General features: G+C 45.3%; 1 protein-coding gene across 3 annotated transcripts in view; it reads left to right on the top strand.

Moving 5' to 3' along the window:
* The window catches only part of DAPK1 (death associated protein kinase 1), a 209,378-nt gene that overhangs the window by 56,187 nt on the left and 144,229 nt on the right, over positions 1–8,962 (top strand). The gene's annotated exons all lie outside the window — the stretch shown is intronic.

Genomic DNA, 8,962 nt, shown 5'->3' with positions numbered 1-8,962 from the left:
CGTCCTGTTAGGGTACTTCCGTAATAGAGCATGTTCTTAAGCAGACATTCAGTCAGACAATCAGGTCTCAGCTAAGCCTTGTCTTAACCTTTTAAGCAACAGATCTGCCCTCCCTTTTGCCTTATTTCTTTTCCTTCTCTGTCACAGACAGAGACTGGATGAGAATGACATTCTGGGGCCATCTGATATTCTTCCTTGAGAAATATTAGTAACACAACAGCAGAAAAAACAAAGTGAAATTTAAAAACTCATGAAGCATTTAAAAACATATTGTTAAGAACAAATATGCAATCATGCAAGTACAACTTACTAGTATGCTTTAACATACTATTAAAACATTACCGGCTAACTAAAAGGTAGGCGAGTTCCACATCAATATGATTAAACAATTGCATGGGAAAATTATTATTTAAAGGAATGGAAGTAGTCACTAGTACGTGTTGTCAGTAGATACTGTTTTATTCCTTCTTTTGTTTGTTTTTTTTACTTCCTCTAACATAGATCGTAGGAAACAAAATACTGTTTTATTCCTAAAAAGACAAATGAGAAAATGAGGTATTATGAAGGAAGAAGCGAGAGTAAATGCCACCATGGTAATTACCACCTGGGGACAGATGAAGAGCTGTTTATTTGTATTCTAATCTCCGTCACTGAAAGTGATCAGTGATGCAGGACCCAAAAATAGAAGGACATTTTGGGTGGACATACAGTTAATAATGACTTATGTGGTCCAGCACCTGTATGGGCTGGCATTGTTCTACGTGCTTTTTCCTGTGTTACCTCATTTAATCTTCACAACAGTGCTGTGAGTTTGCTACAAGTATTACGTTGATTCTATGGATGAGGAAACAGGTGCAGAGAGGCTCGGTACTTTGCCCAAGCTTCCTTTGTCAAAGCTCACGGAGCTGGGAGGGTGACCATGTTTGTGTGTCCGTACCCACCATGCATGCTGCCTGCCACGGGCATTTGCTGTCTTTCAATCATAGATTTATTCGGTGTCTGTGGGAAGCCACGTATGGGTCAGTATTCTGGCCACAGCAGTGAAAGCTACAGTTGACCCTTTCGTGTTAGCATCAGGAGGAGTGTGGGGAATTGGCAGAGCATGGGGAGGGTGGTGGTATCCTGCCGAAACCCCGTGGAGTAGCCTCAGCTGCCCTTTCACAGAGTGGGATTTGGTCTCTGAGACGTGAGGTCTTTCGCTTATGGTCATGGTACAAGGTCGTGGTACTTCCTGCTCCAGGAGCTTGCTGGAGAACATTCCAACTGAGGCCTGTGTGACTTCTCAGCCCATATCCTCAGGACAAGGAATTCCCTCCTCAGGTTTGGAATTGTTTTTCCTGGTCCTTGTTTCCAGTAGGTAGTGAGAATAGACAAGAGTTGCACCTGCTGGACAGAGCCTTTGCTGGGCTGCCTTGTTCCCTCAGGAGCCAGCCCTGCAGCTGGGGGTGGGAGAGAGGAGCTTCTCTGAGATGTGTCATCAGGGAACCTTGGCAGAGGTGGGCAGGTGACCTTCAGCTTTCCCCTTGGCCTCCAGGGATTCATATCTCGTAGAGGACTGAAAAGAGGAGGGCAGCCTTGTCCTTCCCCTTCTCCTTCCCTCTTGGCGGTGTTGCGGGATAGGAGGAAAAGCTCTTCCACAACATCCTTGAAGCTCAGCGCCTGGCGTTGTAAAGCCAGTGGTTTTCAAACCTCTGGGCTCAGAACCTTTGTTCAAAGCAAGTGTTACCTGGCAGCCATGCATCTGTCCAGACAGCCCTGTGAGGAATGCTCAGACCCCTCTTAGAAGACTCTGCAAACCCACATCTTTCCCACCGTGGCCCTGCCAGGGAAGACCCTTTGTCCCATGCCTTCCGGTCCTGTTCTCTCTCCGCTTCATCCGCTGCCTTCCTCATCCTTCCAAATTAGATGATTTGTCTCATGAAGAAAATACGGCTTTCTTTCTGTGACTCAAGCATCCTCTTTTGTGAGCTGTAAAACCATGCGGATTAAGAAATGATGAATTTAAAATAATATTAAATGTCCATAGCTTTTATTGACAAATGATCTTGGGACAGTCATTAGGAGATTTTTTTTCTGTTTCTTACAGAATCCCCCTCCTGTTAAAACATTACTCATGGAGAAGTGATCCATTAAAAGAAAAATGTATTGGATTTTAAAAAATACCTAATCCTTGGCAGGGCGCCATGTTTCGTGTCTGTAATTGCAGCACTTTGGGAGGCCAAGGTGGGTGGATCACTCAAGGTCAGGAGTTTGAGACCAGCCTGGCCAACATGGTGAAACCTTGTCTCTACTGAAATTACAAAAATTAGCTGGGTGTGGCCTGTAGTCCCAGCTACTTGAGAAACTGAGTCTCGAGAATCACTTGAATCCAGGAGGCAGAGGTTGCAGTGAGCTGAGATCATGCCATTGCACTCCAGCCTGAGCGACAGAGTGAGACTGTCTGAAAACAAATAAGCAAGCAAACAAACAAAAACCAATAAACAAAAACCTAATCCTTTAGTCAGGTGTGTCTCTTGTTGGATAAGTCAGTTTGGAATCTTTTGGGTGTTTTCCTTCTTTTACTTGCTCAGCTATAATAAATCTTTCATTTTAATTTTGATCATCAGCATTGTGAGGTCCTGCCCAGCATAGTAATGGGCAGTTAGTTTGTTACAGTCCCATCGTCTCGCCAGCCCCTTGAGAGCTGCAGGAAGCTTGCAGTCTGTCTGGTTTCACGTGATGGCCATGGAATCTCTTAGGGACTGGCATCTTACCTGCACAGTGGGTATGCATCTTGGCCTGTCAGCACCTCTCCCTGAAGCATCCCAGGAGATACTAACCAAAATGAATCATGCTGTCTTGTCAAGAGCAGCCCACTGGACTGCACTGCACACCCTGAGGGTATACCCACAGATCAACAGGACAGAATAAATAAAGCAAGCTGAAAAAGAAATGAAGGGATCTAGTTAAATAAGCTTTGCAACTAAAAAATCTTCAATGAATACAGGATCTCAGAATCACTTGATAATATGTTCCACATACATAAATACACGTAGGCACACACACACAGCCATGCGAGTACAGATACACAAGGTGTAAGGTGGTCATTGCACACCATCGTCCCTTTTGACAAAAATGAACAAGTCCTCGATACTAGCTGGTCTCTTGGTTTCTGCTGTTTGTTACCTGTCATTGCAGGGAACAGCGGTGATGGAGGGGGGTTTCTGTTGACTTGGGCAGTAGTTCCCTTCTGTGGACCACTTCATTGCTTCATTGGATTCGTTGGACAGCCTGCCAGAGCCAACAAGAGGGCTCAGTTAGAGCCCACTCTGTGAGCTCCACCTGCCCATTCGGGCTCCCATGCACTGAAAGCATGATTGCAGTGCTCCCCGTGGGTGGACTCCTGATAGACAGGTGGAAAAGGAGAAATCAGATTGCCTGGAACCTGCCCACAGGGCCTCTACCCAGTGGGGCACCAGGGAGGTAGCTCCCATTTCAGTCATTTGTTGGAAATTATTCCCAATCTGGGTGGAGAGGGTAAATCACAGGGGGGGGTGTGTGTGTGTGTGTGTGCGTGCGCGCGCACACGCACACATGGGTACACCAGCTATCTCCTCCTTCTTCTCCCCAACAAAATGACAACTGGCATTCGTGGAGCCTTTACTGTAAGACAGGGATTTTGTGCTTGATCTGTATTATCTAATTTAATCCACTTAACCCTATAAATTATATGAACTATTATCCTTGTTTTACAAATGAAGAAATTAATGAAGAGGTTATGTGTCACCTCTAGTATTCTAGAGTTTCCAATGCTCCAGATAGGCTTCTTTTTATTACAGGCTAGGCTAGGCTAGGCTAGGCTAGGGTAGGGTATGGTAGGGTAGGGTAGGGTTGGGTAGGGCAGGGAAGGGCAGGGTAGGGTAGGGTAGGGTTGGATAGAGTTGGGTAGGGCAGGGTTGGGTAGGGCTGGGTAGGTAGGATAGGGTAGGGTTGAGTAGGGCAGGGCAGGGCAGGGTAGGGCAGGGCAGGGTAGAGCAGGGCACAGTAGGGTAGGGTAGGGTAGGGTAGGGTAGGGTAGGGTAGGGTAGGGTAGGGTAGGGTAGTATCTACACCAGTGCTATGCATAGACCTTTCTGCAGTTACGGGAATGTTCTGTGCTGCCCAATGTGGTAATAGCTAGCCACATGTGATTGCTGAGCACATGAAATGTGACTAGTGTTTCCAAAAAGGCAAATTTTTAATATTTTTTAATTTTAGTTAAAGTTAAATTTCACTAGCACCATGACTAGTAGCTTCTGTGCTGGACTTTCCCTGCAGCTGTGGGCCCTCCCAGAACGCTCTCAAAAGCAGGATGTAGGATGACTTAAACTTGATTAGCACTATCTAGTCATTGATTAATTTGAAAGAACTTTGCTGAGCCCCTCCTAGGTACTAGGCAGCTCAGGCTGTCAGAATCTCTGAACTCCAAGAATCACTCCATGGTTTTTTTGAACTGAGACCAGTGAGCAGCGAATGTCTGCAACAGTCTCGGGTGTTAGAAAGGACTTTGGTGTATACCTTTGATGCCTGATGCTCCAGTGAGTGATCCAGTGTCACCAGACGCTTGTATGTCCACTCCTCACAAGGGCCCCTATCCTTCATGCCCACCATCTCGCCCTTCCTCTGCCTCCTTCTGCTTCTTTTGCCCCCCTCCTTGGTTTGTGAGGTCTTCTCTCTCCTCTTCCCTTGAATCTTTTTCTTTTTCTATTTTTTTTTTTTTTTTTTTTTTTTTGAGATGGAGTCTTGCTCTGTTGCCCAGGCTGGAGTGCAGTGGCTTGATCTCAGCTCACCACAACCTCCACCTCCTAAGTTCAAGCTATTCGCCTGCTTCAGCCTCCCTAGCATTTTTTTTTTAGTAGAGACAGAGTTTCCCCATGTTGACCAGGCTGGTCTCGAACTCCTGACCTCAGGTGATCCACCTACCTTGGCCTCCCAAAGTGCTGAGATTGCAGGTGTGAGTCACCACACCCAGCCTGACACTTTAAACTTTATTTTAATATGTGGTTACAATCACATAACATTAAATTTGCCATTTAAACATTTTAAAGCATACAGTTCATTGTGTCAGGTATACTCCAGAATTTTTCATCTTGCAAAACTGAAACTCCATGCCCATTAAACACAAGGTCCCCCTTGCTCTAGCCCTTGGCAATTACTAGTCTACTTTCTGTTTCTGTGATTTGGACTACTTTACATACATCGCATGAGTAGACTCATACAGTATTTGTGCTTTTGTGACCTGCTTACTTCACTTAGCATGATGTCCTTGAGGTTAATCCATGTTGAGGCATGTGTCGGAATGCACTTCATTTTTTTTTTTTTTTTTTTGAGATGTAATCTTGCTCTGTCTCCCAAGCTGGAGCGCAATGGCACGATCTTGTCTCACTGCAACCTCCGCCTCTTGGGTTCAAGCAATTCTCCTGCCTCAGCCTCCCAAGTAGCTGGGATTACAGGCGCCTGCCACCATGCTCGGCTAATTTTTGTATTTTTAGTAGAAACAGGGTTTTGTCATGTTGGTCAGGCTGGTCTCGAATTCCCGACCTCAGGTGATCCATCCGCCTCGGCCTTCCAAAGTGTTGGGATCACCAGAGTGAGCCACCTCACACTGCCAGAATGTACTTCCTTTTTGAAGGCTGCATATTATTCCATTGTGTGTATAACATGGCCTGTATTCATTCATCCATCAGTGGACATTTGAGTACCCTTCTCTTTTACCTTTTTTTCCTTTCCCTTCATTTCCCCAAAATGTAATATGAAATTAAAATATCTGAACCATTAATATATTAAATGAGGAGTAGTTTGTGCTTATTTTCTATCTTAAGAACAGCAAGAGTTGTACCTTTATGCCCTCCCCAATCATTGCTACAAAATACACCAAATGCGTTAGCCAGAGTGAATTTTTATTCTAATGAAACATTTCATTGATTTTTTATTTTCTCTGGGTCGTTAACTTCCCATTGAATAAAGAAATTCCCCAGACCTGCCCTGAGGGATTCCCATGCTCCATGGAAGTTCAATAGGCATTGCATTGGGATGCTAGAAATGGAAGCCCCTTAGACAGCAGTTTACACAAGTTAAAGGTTCATATTCTTCTCATCCAGAAGTGGGGCCATGTGTGGACAGTGCTCACATGGCAGCTCCTCAGTGCCATTGGAGACCCAGGCTCCCCTGGGTTCTGTGCCCCTCCTTAGGGTGTCAGCCAGAGTTGCATCCACCAGGCCTAGGGTTCAGAAAGGCCTGAACTCTGTCAAGGGGAAGGGAAGATAAGCAAAATGGGGTGCACTCCTGCTTCACTGGCCCCCTGAATGGGCATCCCTGAGAGCTACCTGCAAGGGGCTCTGCACACTTATCATCATCCCGACTGCTACAGGGACCCTCACTCCACCCCAGAGCATGGAGAAGAGACACATTGATGCCCTGAGTAGTGTGGGGATTCTCGTGGGGAGCGGGAAGAGGGATGCAGGGCAGGCCTCCTGTAGTTCTGTATCCACCTGGTGGTCTTCAGTTTTTACCTTTTTGCAGTTCAGGTGATGGAACAAAGACACAGCAGTTGAGGATGAGCCATACGTTCATCATAGTTATATTGAGTCAGGATGGGAAAAGTCATGCCACTGTAACAAACAGCCCCAGTAGTGAACATAAGTTAGTTGGAGTCTTGTCCTCATGTGTCTTAACTCCAGGACCGAAGCTAATGAAGCCTCCACTGTGTGGAAAACTGCAGTCACATTGGTGAGGAAGAGGCTGTCACAAATTAAGGACTGGCTTTTAAGGCTTTCATCCAGAATCAACACAAGGAGTTGAGCCCACTTTCATTGGCCAGAAGTCACATGGCCACACTCAATGTGAAAGCATGGGTGTGTTCTCCTACCTCATGATGAAAGGAGAGGACCCTGAAATATTTGATGACTATCACTGCCACAGTAGTTATTTGAATAGAGAATTATATAATATTTTTATAGAAATGAATGTTAGAAATTGAGTCATTTTCTAACTTAAAGTCTCTACATTATTTACACCTGAAGAAAGTTGAGATTGTCGATGTAACCACCTGACATACTGTTTTGCTTAATTTAAAACACAATGTCCAGAAGGAAATAAATCTTGCCAAGTGTAACTCATCAAATAATAGCATGTCAGGTGCCCAAATCTGGAAGACAGATTGAAGCAAAAGTCTGCTGCCATTGCAGAGTGAAGACAGTTTGCTGTATATTAAGCTTAAGGAATGATTTAAAGAGGATTCTGCCCAGGCATGATGACTTGCTCAGCGTTTTTATAGAACCTAAAACAAGTGCTGATCTCTTAAACTTTTTTACTTTCTTCATGACAAATGATGTGATTTGGAGTGAAGGTTGGGTAATGGAAGAAGGGTGATGATCCACCTGGAGATTTGTTACTGGTGAATTTCAGGGCAGATCTTGTGTCCCTCTTTGTGAAAGATCATGTTCCTATTCCGTTGTCTAGAAGCATTTTGTAAGCAAAAGAGACTTTTTGTTCTTTAGTAACTGTACCTTTGGGCATTCTCTCCTGGTAAATTCCAATTCCTAAACTTATCAGTACATGCATTTGTGAGAATTTAGTCAATCAATCCACACAAATTTATTAAACACATACTGTGTGAGAAGGAATTATGGCAGTTGCAGTTGAGGGCACAAAGATAAATATGATTTTAAGCTCCTTGAATGCTTTTGCGTTTAAGGAGTTCACACTCTAATTTGGAAATATAGTGTGAACACCTGCACTGACACCATTTCCTTCCACTCTGGGGTGGGTTGTAGTGTTCATGGTCCCAGGGAACTGTGCCTCCCTATTGCATCTTGGCTTGACTCCCCCTATTCTCTGAATTGGGGCTGGCCTTGTGACTTGCGCTGCCCAGCAGTCTTGCAGAGAGATATGTGTGATGTCCAAGGCTAGACCTTGCCCTTGTGGGACGTTTTGCTGTCATGTAAAGATGCTCTGTCAAGCCTCCTGGAGGATGAGAGTTCATGTGAAGTGAGAGGCCCAGCCATCAGTCAGCACAGGCCACCAGATGTTCAGGTGAGGCTGTCAGCCCACCAGCCAGCACACTTCCTCCCCTAGACCGCAGACACATGACTGAGCCAGCACCAGGAGGAACAGACAACCTGCCCAGCTGAGCCCAGCCCATGTTACAACCCACAGAGTTATGAGCACATGAATGATTGCCATTTGGGTCCCTAAGGTTGGAGTGGTGTGTTCATACCCAATGGATGATCAATGTCCACTCCCTGCTGAGCCCCTCTGTGACAGCCACACAGACCTTCTTGCCATTCCCCACAATGGCATGGATTTTGGCACAGTTTGGATATGTTCTTTATTTAGTTTAGGATGCCTGTCTCCCCTTTTCCTCCTTGGAACTTCTTTGTCCTATCTTCAAATCCCTGGTGCTTCTCCAGATTCCCTCTGGAGCCCTCCATACACATCTGTGTTACTGGCACTTTACTTTCTGTATTGCACTGTACTGATTTGTTTATAGATTATTCTGATGCTGACCTCTGCAGGAGAAGAGTCTATTTTCTCTCCACTGGCTCTTGGGCCCCGACTCAGATCCTGGCACACAGTAGGCATGGTGGGTCATTGGGTGACAAGGCATACAGAATAACTGCTGTGTGATCATGAGTACTGTGCTGGGAGTCAGGGGGTGTGACTGACCAGTCCTGGCTGTCCCATTTACTGAGACATGTGTGACAAATGACTCACCACTTAAGGCTCGTTTTTGTTATCTGGGAAATGAGGATTGCTGTCTTCGTCTACTTTTTGCTGCTATAGTAGAATACCTGAGAATGGGTAATTTATGAACTATAGAATTTTATTTTGCTTATGGTTCTGGAGGCTGGGAGGTCCAAGACCATGTCACCAGCATCTGGCTATGGCCTTCCTACTGTGTTATTTCATGGTAGAAGGCAAGAGGGATGGGTGGGAGGAGAGA

Source organism: Aotus nancymaae, unplaced genomic scaffold, assembly GCF_030222135.1.
Source record: "Aotus nancymaae isolate 86718 unplaced genomic scaffold, 86718_ANA_hifiasm-v0.15.2.pri h1tg000041l, whole genome shotgun sequence".
NCBI classification, from domain to species: Eukaryota; Metazoa; Chordata; class Mammalia; order Primates; family Aotidae; genus Aotus; species Aotus nancymaae.
The sequence above is the reverse complement of the archived record's forward strand: the minus strand, read 5'-3'. Positions and strand labels throughout refer to the sequence as shown.